General features: G+C 35.4%; 1 long non-coding RNA gene across 3 annotated transcripts; it reads right to left on the bottom strand.

Annotated features, from left to right (window-relative positions):
• Positions 1 to 16,556: 16,556 nt before the first annotated feature.
• Positions 16,557 to 19,883, bottom strand: LOC113361712. Of its 3 annotated transcripts, none has more exons than XR_003365281.1 (7): positions 19,833 to 19,883; positions 18,999 to 19,072; positions 18,490 to 18,630; positions 18,084 to 18,224; positions 17,714 to 17,792; positions 17,061 to 17,235; positions 16,557 to 16,588 (listed from the first exon to the last, which is right to left on the bottom strand). It is a non-coding gene; the product is annotated as an uncharacterized LOC113361712 (long non-coding RNA). The 3 variants fall into 3 exon arrangements; XR_003365280.1 differs by having other exon boundaries at positions 18,490 to 18,607; XR_003365282.1 differs by lacking the exons at positions 16,557 to 16,588; positions 17,061 to 17,235 and adding an exon at positions 17,560 to 17,610 and having other exon boundaries at positions 18,490 to 18,607.
• Between the last annotated feature and the right edge of the window lie 249 nt (positions 19,884 to 20,132).

Genomic DNA, 20,132 nt, shown 5'->3' with positions numbered 1-20,132 from the left:
TGTTTGTAGCGATCTGACTTTATGGAAAAGAGTACTATCTCTGATAAACGCGTCACCTGAAATAAGGGCTCTGTCTTGTCTAATTCTATTAAAGAGAAAGATTCTTCAATATCGAATATAGACGAACCGTGTGTTCAAAGAAGACAGACAGGCTCCGACATGAGTATTTCCGATTACCCTTCAAAAGAGTCTATCTCACTAAATGAACAGGAAACATCTGAAGAGAGTGTCTTGATTCTAAATCTTGCTAGAATCCAAGCTGACAGATTTAATTGGTTAAAATACCATGTCGATGTTCTACTTGGTGTAACAAGAGACTGCAAATTCAAAGAAAATACTGAAGATCATACTTCACGTATGACTCTTGAGGCTAGCCTCAAAAAGGATGCTTTGGAAATTGAACATCGCTTGAGTAAACTCTATATTCAAGGATGCTCTAAGTAGTCTAATATACCAAGCACTTCTTCTACGCCTGAAAACTTTCCAGCTCCAGAAGTAAAATTGGAATCCCTTCCTGTTAAAAATAATATGTCTGAATTTCCCATTGATCAAGGATGTTCCACATCACATGGAAGGAATAAATCTCCTAACGAGGTTGTTAAGACTACCTTGCCTAATCACTCTTGTGATCAGAAAGTATGCCTCTTTTGCGATGCAAAAGGTTCTGCTAAACAAAAGAGAAACTCTAGGTTGAATAAAACCTCCTTGGTTCAACTTCAACACACCTTAGACTTAATTCTCAAAGGTGTAATTGACATTCGTATGTCTAAACCAGTTGGTTTTCGTACGTACCATGTGTATGTTATCAGGAAGGTCAGTTCAATGAGTTCCTCAAATACTCTAAATCAGAATAGGAATCTTAACAACAATCGTCCAAGAAAAGATCATGTCGTTTCTTCTGGAAATAACATTTCCCTTAATGTGAACGAAATTCCAGAAGAAAGAAGAAAATTTGATGATATGAGAAATAACCTGATGGAGATAATTGAAGGATATAAAGAAATTGTCGACAGATTTTCATCCTCCTCAAGTAAAAATTCTTCTGGTAAGAACTCAAACTATGTCTCGTATTTTGATGACAGTAAGTTTTATGATAATTTCTCACACAAAAAGGGATCTCTTTCTAGATTCAGAAGGAAAAAGAGACTCGATCATAAACACAATTCTTTTAATGAGCTCAGAACTCATACTTCTGCTAATTAATCACAAGGGTTTAGAACTTGCTCATAAAAATCCTGTTGAGAAAGGTGTGTAAAAATCAGGTATACTATGGAAATTCTGTGTTCTGCTTAGTTGAGTTATCCTCTTATCGTTTATAGCTAAACTAGTGTTTGCAGACAATATTGCCGAAGAAGTATTTGTGTTGTCTAGTATCGTTTCTCTCTTTATGCAATTCTTTTGCAACTTTGTGGACTGCTACACTTGTGCTCTAAATTACTCTTACGTTAAGGAATTTATTGAGCCATTTATGAATTCTCATGTAGCAAAAGTTCTTTTGTTGTTTTCCTTATGGGCCATGTTGTATTCGTATGTGTACACGGGTTACCATCACGAGTCAACAGTTTCCACACCCTAAAGGTCTTCTTCCCTAAGAAACCATATAAATACCAAACCTATGAGTCACATTTGCGTACTCTAGGTTATTTTGGTTTATCAAGAATGTTGTCCTCTTCACAATCATGTGGTTTTGCTAAAGGCTTTCTTGATAAAGGTATTGGTTTTGAATTCGAAGGGAGGAAGAAAAGAACCCTTGTATATGAAACTCATCTCAATGCCTCGTGTTACTATGCATATACTCATGATAATGTTGAGAAGGATGATATGATTTCTGCTGAAGTGGTCCATGACGTTCTTAAGTATTTTGAGGAAGCAAAACTGCAGCTCGTTGATACTCTGAAAAGTCTTGATGTGTTGAAAACTGAGTTGAAAAAGGTTTCAACTGACCTTGGTCTCATAAAATCGCACATCAATGATCTTCATAAATAGAATCTCTTCTTTGAAGATACAATGGATGCTGCTAATCACAAGCTCAAAGACACCAAGAGTCGTGAGGATCCTGAACCGTCTATTTGACCTTATTTCGTGTTCGGCCATGGCACTGGAGTCTTCTTTTGTTCCTTAGCTTGTTGATTTCTTCTTTGTTTGCCTAGTAAATCTTATATTTTTCTTGGTTTTATTAGAATAATAACTAGAGTTTGGAATAGCCATTATTGTGATTACACATAGCTATGTCCAACGTTTTCATCTTCATGTTTTTAGATTTATTGGTTTAAATTCTAAATTTGTTTGGAAGATGATTTTGAAGTATTAATCTTTATGGTTTTATATATTGAAATATTATTATGGAATATGTGTGTTTACGTCCGTGAACTATGCTTGTCCCATACCTTGTCAAAAGTAAAGTCTTTCGTATGTCGATATGCATGTATTGATAAAAGAATGAATAGACTTTTAACAAATACAAAAGTTAAGCCTATTATGTAAATTATTGATGGAATATAGGTTAAAATATTTTGTTTACAAGGATTATGTCTATTGAATGTAGTTATGCGAATAGTGATGGGAAATAGAATGAATCCTTGTGTATTCCGCAGTATTGATCTTCCTTGATCCATATTTTATGTATTACTGTGATGCTCCGTAAAGTGTCTTATGTTGAGCATTAAACGACCAAGTTGATTATTTTTATGATTATCTATGTTGTTGTTCCGTGAGGTACTTTATGTCGAGCATATTCAACTAAATTAATCATCTTGTTTGGTTATTTAGTTGTTGCTCCGTAAGTTTTCTTATGTCGAGCATGACCAATTAAATTGATTACTTTTGTGATTAGTTCGGTTGTTTATTTCGATTAGATTAATTATGGGATCTCTTGTGATTAATCCAATTGTATATTTTTGAGTCTCCATAAGTTCACTTATGTTTGAGCATTTTTTTATTAAATTAATCATGGGTTCTCTTGTGGTTAGTTTAATTGAATATTTTGGATTCAAATTCATACTTGTATGAGATTTGTTATGTCCAAAGAAATCCTTCTTTTCTTTCGAAATTAAGGTCGCTCTTGTTGTTCTTTCGGGAATGACATTTTATGGGGGAGAGTTCTTAATTGAACTTGTGCTTAATTGCCAAATCTTTGTGGGGAGTGCGGCTGTGGAATATTATAGGGGTTATCTTGTATCTTTACAAACTCCTTGATGAATGCATTTAGCTTCGACTTTATGATTGCATCTAAATAAGATGATATATTTTTGCTTTCTTTTGGTCAAGAAATGTCTCCTTCGGAAATTTCATTAGGATCTCGTTCTTGTACCTTTGCCAATTTTATTGACAAAAGGGGGGAGAATTAATATGTAGTTCATACTAAAAATACATATGGTTTTCGGATCATTATGTAAGGGGGAGTGGTTTCCATGTGGGATGGATTATTGACTAAGTGGGAGTGATACATATCACCATAGTATTGTTGTTGAAGTTGTGATATAATTGAACTTTGACGCTGTTGATACTATGACATTGTATAACAATGATTGAGAACTCTTGTTTTCTCGTTGTTATAGCTACGGATTTTCAACAACGATGATGCTGAACTTACAACCTTTCGGATCATTGAGTACTTGGAAGTGACGAAGATTTCGAGTAATGTTGAAGATTAGGCGTATGGAATAAGAGCTACAAAAGTTAATTTATTTATTTTTTGTATTCCATATGTATTGATATTTTTGTCACTAAAATTGAAAAAAGGAGGAGATTGTTAGAGCATTGCTCGGTCAAACTCGCATGCCTTTCTATCTCAAGCATGTTTGTCAATGTTAGTGATCGAAACTATAATTCTTGATTTCTAGTCTACTATAGCTAAGGTCTCGGAATAGGATAGAAAGTGTAGTTGAGCTCAAGAACTCCATGGAAATCATCATACAAGATGAAGGACTACTCAAGGAACCGCTGGGTATTCATCGGCTAAAAGGTATATGGAAACTTGAACTTATATATCACTCAAAAGTCTATTTATCTCTTATCATGAGACAAAAGTCGTTTTGCTATATAGACTTAGATTATACACATTTGCTATTTTGAGTCGAGTTTATCTCGCCTATCTATTTCTCGAAATATGTGATGGTAAGCTTTCGCTTTAACCAAGTTCATCTTTGCCTAGTGACGAAAGTCATGACAAGTTTCAATCACTTTGAAAATTGCTTACTTTAACGAAAAATAGTTTGTGAATAACAACTTTAGAATATCAACGTCCTCTAAGAATGTTTCAATGATTGAAATGAGAGTTTAGATTATATAACGATTGGAGGATATAAGCATTGTTGTGGAAACACATATATGTATAAGTCCTTATTCCTTGAACTGAAGTTTGCAAACTTTGTTGATCAAGAGAACCGGCATGGTGGCGTGAGCCAAGTCCGCGAACTGGCGGAAGTTCTCGTCCCGAGAAATTCTGCTGGAGTTTGTGAACTCTGTCCGGGAACTTAAGTCCACGAACCCAGTCCGCGTACTTGAGTAGGTTATATCTAAAAACGATGTTTGTGAACTTATTCTTATATAAACTAAGGAATGCAAATTGCAAACTGTGGCTATATAGTTCATGAACCGGTTCGAGTGAATCAAATCGTTTTGCTTTGAATGTGTCTTGTGTAGTTACATAAGATTTCCTTGCAATTCAAAAACTCTCTAACTAGTTCATTCGGGTCACTTGAATTAGTTACGGTGAAGAAGAATATGGTTGATATGAAAGTGATCATATGGCTAACCATTTGGTTGACTATTGTTGAACCAACAAATGTACAAGTTTGGGTACGGTGACACAAGCCTATAAACGTGCATTTCATTTATGTGTAACAAGCTAGTTTTGGATCTAACGGTTGAAAGATATTAGTTTGAATCTAATCAGGTTTTCATCTAACGGTTAATATTGAATGCTTTATTACCAAGCTAACATTGATTCCAAACCCTGATTTGAAAAACTATATAAGGGAGAACTCTAACAACTGGGAAACCTAATCCCCACACCTTCTGTGTGATACTAGTTGTGCTAATCTAGAGTCGATTCTCCTTTAACCTTTGGTTTCTTCTTCAAAACCAGGTTAACGACTTAACGACTTCATTGGGATTGTGAAGCCAGACTGATACTACTTTCTCGTAGTTGTGTGATCTGATCTTGATGTTTCTATCGTACGAGTACAATTGTAATAATTGGCTTGAGATTGATATCTCCAATAGGCAAGCTATAAAAGTAATCACAAACACTTCGTCTCACCGTTTGTGATTCTGCAATATCTTTTTCGTTGCGTCGATTAAGATTATTGTGAGGTGATTGATAATACTAAGATGTTCTTCGGGAATATAAGTCTGGTTTATCAATTGGTTCATGTTCACCTTGATTCATCAAAAGACGGAACAAAACTCGTAGTTATATTCGTGGGAGACCGATTTATCTATGACTGTAGACTTTTCTGTGTGATACAGATTTGTTTATTAAAGTCTTCGACTATGGGTCGTTGCAACTCTTAGTTGTGGGTGAGATCAGCTAAGGGAATCAAGTACGTAGTATCCTGCTGGGATCATAGACGTAGGAGCATAACTGTACCTTGGATCAGTGTGAGATTGATTGGGATTCAACTACAGTCCAGACCGAAGTTAATTTGGAGTAGGCTAGTGTCTGTAGCGGCTTAATACAGTGTGTGTTCAATCTGGACTAGGTCCCGGGGTTTTTCTGCATTTGCGGTTTTCTCGTTAACAAAATTCTGGTGTCTGTGTTATTTCTTTTCCGCATTGTATTTTGTTATATAATTGAAATATCACAGGTTGTGCGTTGTTCAATCAATTAGAATATCAGACCTTTTGGTTGTTGATTTAAATTGATTGACACTTGGATATTGGTCTTTGGTACCATCCAAGTTATCTCTCTAGTATTTGATTAAGACTCGCAGATTTCTATTTGCTTGAGTATATATCAAATCGAGAGATTGAGATATAAACTCTTTGATATACTTTTATCTAGATTGAGTCTGCTTGTCTAGTTGATTCTCTAGAAAGTATATTAGAGTTTGTCCATACAGATTCTTAAGCGAAATATTGGGTGTGGTTGTTGTACCCCCGCTTTTTCAATTGGTATCAGAGCAGACAAACACGTTTATGACTTCAAAAGTCTGCCTTTGTAGCGATCTGACTCTATGGACAAGAGTACTATCTCTGATAAACGTGTCACCAGAAATAAGGGCTCTGTCTTGTCTAATTCTATTAAAGAGAAAGATTCTTCAATCTCGAATATAGACGAACCGTGTGTTCAAAGAAGACAGACAGGCTCCGACATGAGTATTTCCGATTACCTTTCAAAAGAGTCTATCTCACTAAATGAACGGGAAACAACTGAAGAGAGTGTCTTGATTCTAAATCTTGCTAGAATCCAACCTGATAGATTTAATCGGTTAAAACACCATGTCGATGTTCTGCTTGGTGTAATAAGAGACTACAAATTCAAAGAAAATACTGAAGATCATACTTCACGTATGACTCTTGAGGCTAGTCTCAAAAAGGATGCTTTGGAAATTGAACATCGCTTGAGTAAACTCTCTATTCAAGGATGCTCTAAGCATCCTAATATACCAAGCACTTCTGCTACGCCTGAAAACTTTCAAGCTCCAGAAGTAAAATTGGAATCCCTTCCTGTTAAAAAGAATGTTTCTGAATTTCCCATTGATCAAGGATATTCCACATCACATGGAAGGAAGAAATCTCCTAACGAGGTTGTTAATACTAACTTGCCTAATCACACTTGTGATCAGAAAGTATGCCTCTTTTGCGATGCAAAAGGCTCTGCTAAACAAAAGAGAAACTCTAGGTTGAATCAAACCTTCTTGGTTCAACTTCGACACACCTTAGACTTAATTCTCAAAGATGTAACTGACATTCGTATGTCTAAACCAGTTGGTTTTCGTACTTACCCTGTGTATGTTACCAGGAAGGTCAGTTCAATGAGTCCCTCAAATGCTCTAAAGCAGAATAGGAGTGTTAACAAGAATCGTCCAAGAAAATATCATGTCGTTTCCTCTAGAAATAACATTTCCCTTAATGTGAACGAAATTCCAGAAGAAAGAAGAAAAATTGATGATATGAGAAATAACCTGATGGAGATAATTGAAGGATATAAAGAAATTGTCGACAGATTGTCATCCTCCTCAAGTCAAAATTCTTCTGGTAAGAACTCAAACTATGCCTCGTATTTTTATGACAGTAAGTTTTATGATAATTTCTCACATAAAAAGGGATCTCTTTATAGATTCAGAAGGAAAAAGAGACTCGATCATAAATACAGTTCTTTTAGTGAGCTCAGAGCTCATACTTCTGCTAATTAATCACAAGGGTTAAGAACTTGCTCATAAAAATCATGTTGAGCAAGGTGTGTAAAAATCAGGTATACTATGGCAATTTGGTGTTCTGCTTAGTTGAGCTATCCTCTTATCGTTTATAGCTAAACTAGTGTTTGCAGACAATATTGCCTAAGAAGTATTTGTGTTGTCTAGTATCGTTTATCTCTTTATGCAATTCTTTTGCAACTCTGTGGACTGCTACACTTGTGCTCTAAATTACTCCTATGGTAGGAATTTATTGAGCCATTTATGAATTCTCATGTGGCAAAAGTTCTTTTGTTGTTTTCCTTATGGGCCATGTTGTATTCGTATGTGTACACGGGTTACCATCACGAGTCAATGATTTGCAAACCCTAAAGGTCTTCTTCCCTAAAAATCCATATAAATACCAAACTTCTGAGTCACGTTTGCGTACTCTAGGTTATTTTGGTTTATCAAGAATGTCGTCCTCTTTACAATCATGTGGTTTTGCTAAAGGCTTTCTTGATAAAGGTATTGGTTTTGAATCCGAAGGGAGGAATAAAAGAACCCTTGTAGATGAAAATCATCCCAATGCCTCGTGTTACTATGCATATACTCATGAGAATGTTGAGAAGGATGATATGATTTCTGCTGAAGGGGTCCATGACTTTCTTAATATGTTGAAAACTAAGTTGCAAAAAGGTTTCAACTGACCTTGGTCTCGTAAAATCGCACATCAATGATCTTCATAAAGAGAATCTCTTCTTTGAAGATGTAATGGATGTTGCTAATCACAAGCTCAAAAACACAAAGACTCGTGAGGATCTTGAACCGTCTATTTGACCTTATTTCGTGTTCGGCCATGGCACTAAAGTCTTCTTTTGTTCCTTAGCTTGTTGATTTCTTCTTTGTTTGCCTAGTAAATCTTCTATTTTTCTTAGTTTTATTAGAAGAATAACTAGAGTTTCAAATAACCATTATTGTGATTACACATAGCTATGTCCAACGTTTTCATCTTCATGTTTTTAGATTTATTGGTTTAAATTCTAAATTTGTTTGGAAGATGATTTTTGCAATATTAATATTTATGGTTTTATATATTTCAATATTATTATGGGATATGTGTGTCCGTGAACTATGCTTGTCCCATACCTTGTCAAAAATAAAGTCTTTCGTATGTCGATATGCAAGTATTGATAAAAGAATGAATAGACTTTTGACAAATACAAAAGTTAAGACTATTATGTCAATTATTGATGGAAGATAGGTTAAAATCTTTTGTTTACAAGGATTATGTCTATTGAATGTCGTTATGAGAATAGTGATGGAAAATAGAATGAATCCTTGTGTATTTCGCAGTATTGATCTTCCCTGATCCATATTTTATGTATTACTGGGAGGCTCCGTAAAGTGTCTTATGTTGAGCATTAAACGACCAAGTTTATTATTTTTATGATTAGCTATGTTGTTGTTGTTCCGTGAGGTACTTTATGTCGAGCATATTCAACTAAATTAATCATCTTGTTTGGTTATTTAGTTATTGCTCAGTAAGTTTTCTTATGTCGAGCATGACCAATTAAATTATTTACTTTTGTGATTAGTTTGGTTGTGTATTTCGATTAGATTATTTATGGGATCTCTTGTGATTAATCTAATTGTATATTTTTGAGTCTCCATAAGTTCACTTATGTTTGAGCATTTTTTGATTAAATTAATCATGGGTTCTCTTGTGGTTAGTTTAATTGAATATTTTGGATTCAAATTCATACTTGTATGAGATTTTTTATATCCAAAGAAATCCTTCTTTTCTTTCGAAATTAAGGTCGCTCTTGTTGTTCTTTCGGGAATGACATTTTATGGGGGAGAGTTCTTAATTGAACTTGTGCTTAATTTCCAAATCTTTGTGGGGAGTGCGGCTGTGGAATATTATAGGGGTTATCGTGTATCTTCACAAACTCCTTGATGAATGCATTTAGCTTCGACTTTATGATTGCATCTAAATAAGATGATATATTTTTGCTTTCTTTTGGTCAAGAAATGTCTCCTTCGGAAATTTCATTAGGATCTCGTTCTTGTACCTTTGCCAATTTTATTGACAAAAAGGGGGAGAATTAATATGTAGTTCACACTACAAATACATATGATTTTCGGATCATTATGTAAGGGGGAGTGATACATATCACCATAGTATTGTTGTTGAAGTTGTGATACAATTGAACTTTGACGCTGTTGATACTATGACATTGTATAACAATGATTGAGAACTCTTGTTTTCTCGTTCTTATAGCTACGGATTTTCAACAACGATGATGCTGAACTTACAACCTTTGGGATCATTGAGTACTTGGAAGTGACGAAGATTTCGAGTAATGTTGAAGATTAGGCGTATGGAATAGGAGCTACAAAAGTTAATTTATTTAATTATTTGTATTCCATATGTATTGATAGTTTTGTCACTAAAATTGAAAAAGGGGGAGATTGTTAGAGTATTGCTCGGTCGAACTCGCATGCGTTGCTATCTCAAGCATGTTTGATCAAAACTATAATTCTTGATTTCTAGTCTACTATAGCTAAGGTCTCGGACTAGGATAGAAAGTGTAGTTGAGCTCAAGAACTCCATGGAAATCATCATGCAAGACGAAGGACTACTCAAGGAACCGCTGGGTCTTCATCGACTAAAAGGTATGTGGAGACTTGAACTTATCAATCACTCAAAAGTCTATTTATCTCCTATCTTGAGACAAAAGTCGTTTTGCTATATAGACTTAGATTATACACATTTGCTATTTCGAGCCGAGTTTATCTCTCCTATCTATTTTTCGAAATATGTGTTGGTAAGCTTTCACTTTAACCAAGTTCATCTTTGCCTAGTGACGAAAGTCATGACAAGTTTCAATCACTTTGAAAATTGCTTACTTTGACGAAAAATAGTTTGTGAATAACAACTATAGAATATCAACGTCCTCTAAGAATGTTTCAATGATTGAAATGAGAGTATAGATTATATAACCATTGGAGGATATAAGCATTATTGTGGAAACACATATATGTATAAGTCCTTATTCCTCGAACCGAAGTTTGCGAACTTTGTTGATCAAGAGAACCGGCATAGTGGCGTGAGCCAAGTCCGCGAACTGGCGGAAGTTCTCGTCCCGAGAAATTCTGCTGGAGTTTCTGAACTCCGTCCGGGAACTTAAGTCCGCGAACCCAGTCCGCGAACTTGAGTAGGTTATATCTAAAAACGATGTTTGTGAACTTATTCTTATATAAACTAAGGAATGCAAATTGCAAACCGTGGCTATATATTTCATGAACCGATTCGAGTGAATCAAATTGTTTTTGCTTCGATTGTGTCTTGTGTAGTTACATAAGATTTCCTTGCAATTGAACAACTCTCTAACTAGTTCATTTTAGTCACTTGAACTAGTTATGGTGAAGAAAAATATGGTTGATATGAAAGTGATCATATGGCTAACCATTTGGTTGACTATTGTTGAACCAACAAATGTACAAGTTTGGGTACGGTTACACAAGACTAGAAACGTGCATTTCATTTGTGTGTAACAAGCTAGTTTTCGATCTAACGGTTGAAAGATATTAGCTTGAATCTAATCAGGTTTTCATCTAACGGTGAATATTGAATGCTTTATTACCAAACTAACATTGATTACAACTCCTGATTTGAAAGACTATATAAAGGAGAACTCCAGCAACTGGGAAACCTAATCCCCACACCTTCTGTGTAATACTAGTTGTGCTAATCTAGAGTCGATTCTCATTTAACCTTTGGTTTCTTCTTCTAAACCAGGTTAACGACTTAACGATTTTATTGGGATTTGAAGCCACACTGATACTACTTTCTCGTAGTTGTGTGATCTGATCTTGATGTTTCTATCGTACGAGTACAATTGTAATAATTGGCTTGAGATTGATATCTACGATAGGCAATATATAAAAGTAATCACAAAAAATTCATCTCATCATTTGTGATTCCACAATATCTTTTTTTTTTTGCTGCGTCGATTAGGATTATTGTGAGGTGATTGATAATACTAGGCTGTTCTTCGGGAATATTAGTCCGGTTTATCAATTGGTTCCTGTTCACCTTGATTTATCAAAAGACGGAACAAAACTCGTAGGTATATTCGTGGGAGACGGATTTATCTATTACCGTAGACTTTTTTGTGTGATACAAATTTGTTTATTAAAGTCTTCGACTTTGGATCGTAGCAACTCTTAGTTGTGGGTGAGATCAGCCAAGGGAATCAAGTACATAGCATCCTGCTGGGATCAGAGACGTAGGAGCATAACTGTACCTTGGATCAGTGTGATATTGATTTGGGTTCAACTACAGTCCAGGCCGAAGTTAATTTGGAGTATGCTAGTGTCTGTAGCGGCTTAATACAGTGTGTGTTCGATCTGGACTAGGTCCCGGGATTTTTCTGCATTTGCAGTTTCCTCGTTAACAAAATTCTGGTGTCTGTGTTATTTCTTTTCCGCATTATATTTTGTTATATAATTGAAATATCACAGGTTGTGCGTTGTTTAATCAATTAGAATATCCGACCTTTTGGTTGTTGATTTAAATTGATTGACACTTGGATATTGGTCTTTGGTACCATCCAAGTTATCTCTCTAGTATTTGATAAAGAATCGCAGATTTCTATTTGCTTGAGTATATATCAAATGGAGAAATTGAGATTTTAAACTCTTTGATATACTTTTTATCTAGATTGAGTCTGACTGTCTAGTTGATTCTATAGAAAATATATTGGAGTTTGTCCATACATATTGCTAAGAGAAATATTGGGTGTGGTTGTTGTACCCCCGCTTTTTCATCCCTTCCAAGATTTAACCCTCTTAGTTACCAGCTCAATGAGAGGTAAACAAACATTATAAGACAATTTGGTGGAAATCAAAGGAACTCCCAGATATCTTACAAGCAAAGTCCCCTTAGAGCAACTTAAACAAGCAATGATACCTTGAAGAATATCCTCTTTCACAGCGGAACAATACAGAGAAGTTTTTTTGCAATTAATCACCAACCCCGAGAAAGTGCTAAAATACAATAGAACCTTTCCAAGCACCTGAGCAGCTTTGATATTTCCTTTAAAGAAAACTAACACATCATCTGTAAAGCAAAGATGAGTCAGCTGAGTAAGCTTGCACTTATGATGGAGACCAAAAGATCCAGAGATGACCTGTTGCTTCAGTAATAAACTCAAGACCTCCATAACCATTACAAAAAGGTATGGGGACATAGGGCAGCCTTGCCTAATACCTCTCTTAGCTCCAAAGAATCCAAAGGGAGACCCATTTACTAAAACAGAGAATTTTTATGAAGAAATACATTCAATAATCCACTTAATGAATAACTCAGGGAATCCAAATTTCTTCGTAACAACACTGTTAGACTCCCAGCTAACACTGTCGTAAGCCTTTTGAAGATCAATCTTTAAAGAACACCTAGGAGTACCAACAGTTTTATGATAGTTCCTCACAATTTCATGAGAAAGAAGAATGTTATCTTGAATGGATCTTCCTGATATAAAAGCAGACTGATTGGAGCTCAATAAACCTTTCAAGAGAAACTTCATTCTAGAAGAGATAATCTTTGTAATGCATTTATAAATAACATTACAACAAGAAATTGGCATGAAATCACTAATGGAAGAAGGATTCTCACACTTAGCCACTAAAGTAATGAAAGTGATGTTACCGCTTTGAGTAACTTGCCAGATCTGAAAAAATTATTAATAGCAGCTACAAAGTCATCTCCAATAACATACCAGGCAGATTTGAAAAAATAACTAGTATATCCATCAGGGCCAGGAGCTTTGGATGAGAGGATTGAAGCAAGAGCCTCCAAAATTTCATCTCTAGTTACAGACTTAGTTAGATTACAAGCATCCTCAAGGGAAACCAAATTTCCAAACCGTAAGTCTTCAAGAATATCCATAGAGTCACCAGAAGGAGGCACATTGAATAAAGTACTGAAAAAATCTACACATTCTGCACCAATTGCTATATCATCCTCCAGCTTGACATTATCTGTAGAGTTAAGAATCAAAATGTTATTTCTTGATCTTCTTTCCCTTAGAGTGGAATGAAAAAACTTAGTATTAGCATCCCCCACTTCCATCCATTTTACTTTAGACTTCTCTTTAGCTGAAGATTCTTCATATCTAGCAAGCTTTGCATAATTTCTGGTAGCATCCTTTTGTTCCCTAGCAATATCTCTGCTCAAAGGATGAACCTGAAGTTGCTCCTGGAGATCAATCATATGAGCTTGAGCAGCCAACACCTGATCAGAAATCCTTTTAAATCTCTCATTTTTCCACTCACCCAACACCTTTTTAAGTCTTTTGAGTTTAGTTACAATACCAACCATAGGATTACCATAAGCAGGGTTCTTCCACACATTTCTAACAACATCCAAAAAATCATGTTCCTCAACCCAAAAGCTACAGAACCTATAAGGAGGAGGCCCATGATATCTTCCTTCAAAAATGCTAACAACAAAAGGACTGTGGTCAGAAATACCAGGAACAAGGAATTCAGCTCCAGATTCAGCAAATAACTCAAGCCACTCCATGTTTACTAAAACCCTATCAATCTTAGAAACAATTCTGGAATCATCTTCATGCTTATTTCTCCAAGTGTAGAAACATCCACTATATCCTAGGTCAAAGAGATGAGCCTCCTGAGCACATTCCCAAAATTCATGATAATTTGCAGGGGTTACCTCAGCACCACCAATCTTGTCTTTAACATCAAGCATGGAATTAAAATCTCTCAAAACAATCCAAGGTTTACTATTAACACTTCCAAAAGCCTTTAGATCAACCCATAAAGTTCTTCTCTGAACAATATCATTACTACCATAAACAAAAATAACCACAAAATTCTTATTCTGGAAAGTAGTTACATCAAGAAAAATAGCTTGGGCTGAAGTATGAATTACATTGGCAGAAATGATATCCTTGTTCCACCCTACCCATATTCTACCAAAAGGATCTTGTGAATAATTATCTACAAACTGCCAAGAATGACAGATTCTATTTCTAATTCTCTCTTTATCAACTTCCTTTGACATTCAACATATTCTTCCCTTGAGTGGAAGACTTAGGTAGGAAATGATCTCTGGCACCCAAATCATTTTCCTTTTGGCCCTCATCCAATTTACCTACTTGAGATAAAACAAACCTAGAAATAGCTTCTCCAACTCCCCGATTGCCCACAGAAGCCCCTGAAATAACTCCCAGTGGCTGAGGACAAGTCTTACTGCCTCCATCATTCTCATTAACCTCAGAAGAGACAACCCTGTGATTATCACTAGCAGTTGCAGTCATAACTACCTCCATAAAATTCACCAGTACCTGATTCAGCCAGTTGGTGAAATTTATCAGTGGAAGTACCACCATATTAGTAGTACCACTGCTTGAAGCCCCCCCATCAAGACCAATAGTGCTACCCTTTGGACCTGAATTTTTACCTCTTCCTCTTTTCAAACTCTTTACCATCCAACCTTCATTACCTCCAACAGGCGTGTCCCTTACTTTACTAGCCTCAGCTATCTCATTTGCAGCAGCAGCCTCAGCAGCAGCTTTAGTGGCAGCATCATCAAGAATGGCAGCAGTAATAGCACATTTCTCAGTGGAATGACCAAAAACAGCACAATGAGAACATCTCAAAAAGAACCACCCATTATAACCCAACACCGTTTGAATGATCAACGACGTGTACAAGTGTGAATGTACAGGCCCCTAGAAGTACAAGTTAACCGAACTACAAACTGATCCCTCCTCCAACCCGCTAGAAACACTCATCTCTCCGAACAAGATACTGTGGTATCCAAGCTGAACTTCAAAAGATGGACAACCATCGGACTCCACCAATGTATATTTGACGCAGCATTGTACAAGCGGACCAACTTCAGCACCGTTTATAGCAGTTACATCTTCGAGCTTGCAATCAAGGTGCTTGACAAAATGCCCAGTTAAAAAAAAAACAAAAAAAGTGAAGAAATTTCAGCACAGTTCGAAGAACACCTCGATGCTGTTGCCGCTGTATTATTTTAAAGTACAACTCGATGTTGTTGCTGCTGGAGACGAAGTACAACCCAATGATGTTGCTGCTAAAGTCGAAGATTGCAGCCAAATCTTGCAGCAGTTCGAGTCATAGATTGCACCAACAGCAAAACGAAAGAGCAACGATGATAGATCCTTCAGTCTGATGATGCAGTCCCGATCGTAAAAGACAGACCAATGTTGCTGTAAAGCCGCTATGTAACCCCAGCGTAGCCCGGCTCAAGTACGATGATGGCGACGATGCAAATTCCTGCGATGATGAACCAAAATCCGATGCTGACGATGCAAAGTCAGAGGACAGTGCTTAATACGATGACGATGACGACAGCAACTCGGAGCACAGTTCATCCACCCAGCTCAATTCTGAAGATACAAGAAAAACTCATCCCGATGATAGAAATTCGGTTTCACACTACGATGATGTAGCTTCGGACCCACAGTTTGAAGATACAGCTCCGTCCCCTCACTCGGCTGATGTAGCTCTGAAGATTACCAAGATACGGGATCAATTTCAGCACCGCCGATAACCGTTAAATCTCTTAGCTTGTGGTGAAGATGTTTGATAGAATGCGAAAGTTCAGTTTCCGGTAGATATCTATTATTTTAAGGGAAAATTATGCTCAGGCCCCACCCATGGGTAACCCATAATATGAGACCCTTAATTAAAAGAAATTTAAATCTAGGTCCCGAATTATTAAAAGATCTTGATACCCTTATGTATATTGTCAAGTCCATAATTAAATAAAATTTAAATATAGGCCCTAAATTATTAAATCTAGGCCCGAAATTATTAAAGTACATTGTGAATGTGTAAATAGAAGTTACACATGCATATGGCAAGTGTAACCAAAAGTTACACATCCTTGTGACATGTGTAATGCAAAGTTACACTTGTATATATACGCAGAAAATAGACATCAAAAAGAAAACACAAAAAAAAAAAATACATGTATTACTTTAATATTCATTTACAACAATTTTTTAGCATGTGTAACTAGAATTTACACACATCTGTCTAGTGTAATTGAGAGTTACATATGTGTCTATCTAGTGTAATTGAGAGTTATACATGCATCTGACTTGTGTATTCAACGTCAACTCCAGTTCCAGCGAGATCATTACCACGTTTAAGCAATTAGCTTTTATGAAGTTATCTGAAACCTGAAATATAACAACAAGCAATCAGTATTTATAAGATCAAAATGAACAGTACATACAACAATGTATATTCAGTTTCACAAGCATCTGACTAGAGTAACTAGTAGTTACACATGCATCTGAATTGTGTAACTGAGAGTTACACATGCATATAACATGTGTAACTAGGAGATACACATGCATATGGCTTATGTAACTAGGAGTTACACCTGCATATGGAATATGCCATTTATCATGAACTTGCAAGCCTAAGTTACCTAAAGCAAAGTATGTGTAAGTAAAGGTTACACATCTAATTAGCATGTGTAACTAGAAATTACACATCTATTTAGCTTGTGTAACTAGAAGTTACACATCTAATTAGCATGTGTAACTGAAATTTACACATCTATTTAGCTTGTGTAACTAAAAATTACACATCCATACCAAAACACCACCACTAAGACAAGCAGAATGTAAAGTAGATCCAACTTACAATGTCTAACACAGCTCTAACATCCATACCAAACCTCTCAGCTTCATACCAAAACACCACCACTAACTCCAAATACAAATTATCTTTCAAATCTGATCCAGTACCACCACTGCCTCCTCATCCTCCTCCAAAACCTGCACCTCCACCATCAACACCACCACAAGTGTTGATTTTCCTGTAAAAGAAACATAAAAATATCAGCCAAACTAATCATTGTATACACAAATTAGTCTAGATGCAAAAGCAATACTGCCAGCCTCCAAAAGTCATAAAACAAGCATGTATAATCAACTAACTAAACAAGCATGTGTAAGTCCCAACATCTACAGATGTTTTAACAATCAGATTTCATCTTATCATCTACAGATACAAGTCAATAACTGAATCCATTGTAATCATGAGAGTTCATCGTTTTTAGATGATTGGATTCAACTAGTATTACCAAGAAATTGAACCTAAAACAACAACATCAACAGTAATAACAACAATCTAAACGTACCTAGATTCAAAATTCATTGATTCCAGAAAAATTATATTTTTCTGCTCTGACCTGAATAGAACAACCAAAACAAGAATCAAAACCTAATCAAACTAAATAAGAAAATAGAACTACTAAATGAGTCAATCATATTGAATGAAAACAAAAACGTTACCTGAAGTAGCTTCAAAAGAACAAATTGGAATAAATTGATTGATTCAAATTGGAGTCACCACAATATCACCAACTGAAACCTGAATCATTCAAATTGGAGTTCTTATACAAGATGACAAGTACTACCTAGGTTTAATCATGAATAAGTTGTTTCCAAGCGTTAAAAACCTTCAGCTGTTGTATTCAATCAGTATGTGTAAGTAAAAGTTACACATCTAATTAGCATGTGTAACTAGAAGTTACACATATATTTAGCTTGTGTAACTAGAAGTTACACATCCACTTAGCTTGTGTAACTGAGAGTTACACATCCATAATAAAGCACAAACAGGAGCTAATACCAGCAGATTAATGAGGATAATCGGGCATACCTGTATGAATTGAACATATCAACAGCACCTTGGAGATCAAAAGCCCATGTTTCATGGTCCCCAGATTTCATAAGGTTATTGCCAACCCACTGGGAAAGTGATTTGAAGAACCCAAGCTCCATCATGTAATCTACAAGCCACCTGAGTTTTAGAAACATAATATGACATGTTAGATAGTTGATCTACTAACGTCAATTCTCTTACGAAGGTATGATTTTCCATGAAAGAAGAAAACACTTCCAAATGTGTTGTTCACTGGCAGTTCATGAACTCCAAAAGTCGTCCACCTTTACAGTGGATCCATATATATGGTAGTGTAGATGAATGTATATATCAACTTCCCAATTGCACAAATGAAAACTGTAGTATACATAAGTACAACAAAATGAAGGAGAATAACTCTTACTTTCTTGATGGGATTTCTGAGGGTAAACTTTGCAAGGTCTGGAAAACCTTCTCAACTTCTCCATCACTCTCTTCAGGATTTACATCTCCAGGTACAGATTCCAGTACCCAAAGTTGTTCTGCATCAAGGAAGTGTAGAAAACTTCATTACCTGGAAGGATGGACATACTGGGTTTATTAGCAATTGAAAGAAGTAAAGATCTCAAAAAAGGTTTTGTGTGTCCTTCTTCACATTTTGTAACAATTTTGTTTAGTAAAAACTGAGAATATGTAAATAAACATACTAAATGCCAGATCCAAATACTTCATCTACATTTCGTATCCTTAAATTACAAAAATTAAACAACATCAATAAAACCAAACAACAGAAGCAATTCATCAAACATTTAGAACTCAAAAACAGAATTTTCAGATGTTGGTGATACCGAATCTCCAGATGAAAATTATTACTATTAACAGCTTCTTCATTAGTTGTTTCCAAAGCAAAAGAAGAATCAGATTTTGAATCACCTGTGAATGACGATTAGTTGTTATCTTCTTTATTTCTGTTGTTGTTGAAGATCTTCATAGTTCCATTGTTGAACCTGCACAATAAGTAAGTCCTAAGGTTTAAAACATCATTACATACATGAAAAACAACAAAGAAGAGGAAATCCCAACTTAAAAAAACCTTGAAAAAAATGAAAGAGATGAAACAATAACTAATTAGATTATAGAAGACTTCTGACTTGAATGGAGACTGAGAAGAGATGATGAAACCTTAACTTGAGATTCACAAGCTTTAATTTCAGATTCAAAATAAAATTGAAATAATATTTGACTGATTCGAATTCATAGATTATTTGATGCTCAACTATTTTATCTATTGAATCAATCCATTCAAATCTCTAAATAACTACATCATAACCAGGATGAACTCCAAAAATGCACCAAAATTCCAAAACACTGAGAATAAAATTTCGATTTATCATCGTTTCTAACAGATCTTCTTCTTCTAATAACAAACACGCAGATGATTTACTATCATTCTTCCAGATCTAAAAAAGCAAATGAAATCAATGAAAGAAATATAAACCTAGAAACTTTATATGAATCTTCAAACAGAAAACTAAATTAGAACGAAATCTCTGCAGAAAAAATGAAATCAGATTACGAAATCAACCGATTGAATTGAAATTTTTCCTGTTCGATTTGATTTTCTACGAGAATCTTCATATTCAGTTCCTGCTGATGAATTTTCATTGAATCTCCGAAGAATAATTGATGTTGATTTCGAATTTATGTTTAGATAATCAGGATCTTTTTTTGTAAAGGTCAGATCTAAGTTATAAAATAATTACTCACTGGAAATTTCGATTAGAAATCGTGTTCTCGGCCTGTTTCTTCGTCTGAGAGAGAGCAAACCCTGAAACTTTTTTCTCTGCAACCTGCAACCGAGCGAGAGAGATGAGAGAGAAAGAAAATGAAGAAATGAATGGATCTTATGATTTTTCTCTTGTATATATTGAAAAGGGTAAATTTGACATTATGAAAATGTCACTTTATTATCAAGCCCTAAAAATTAAAGTTCTGGGCCTAGAAATATCAAAATGTGAAAGAATGGAGTTGACAATGAAGGATCCATTTTGTTGGATTTCTATGTGT

Source organism: Papaver somniferum, chromosome 3 (genome assembly GCF_003573695.1).
Source record: "Papaver somniferum cultivar HN1 chromosome 3, ASM357369v1, whole genome shotgun sequence".
NCBI classification, from domain to species: domain Eukaryota; kingdom Viridiplantae; phylum Streptophyta; class Magnoliopsida; order Ranunculales; family Papaveraceae; genus Papaver; species Papaver somniferum.
Note: the sequence above shows the minus strand (reverse complement) of the source record. Positions and strands in the feature narration are given on the sequence as shown.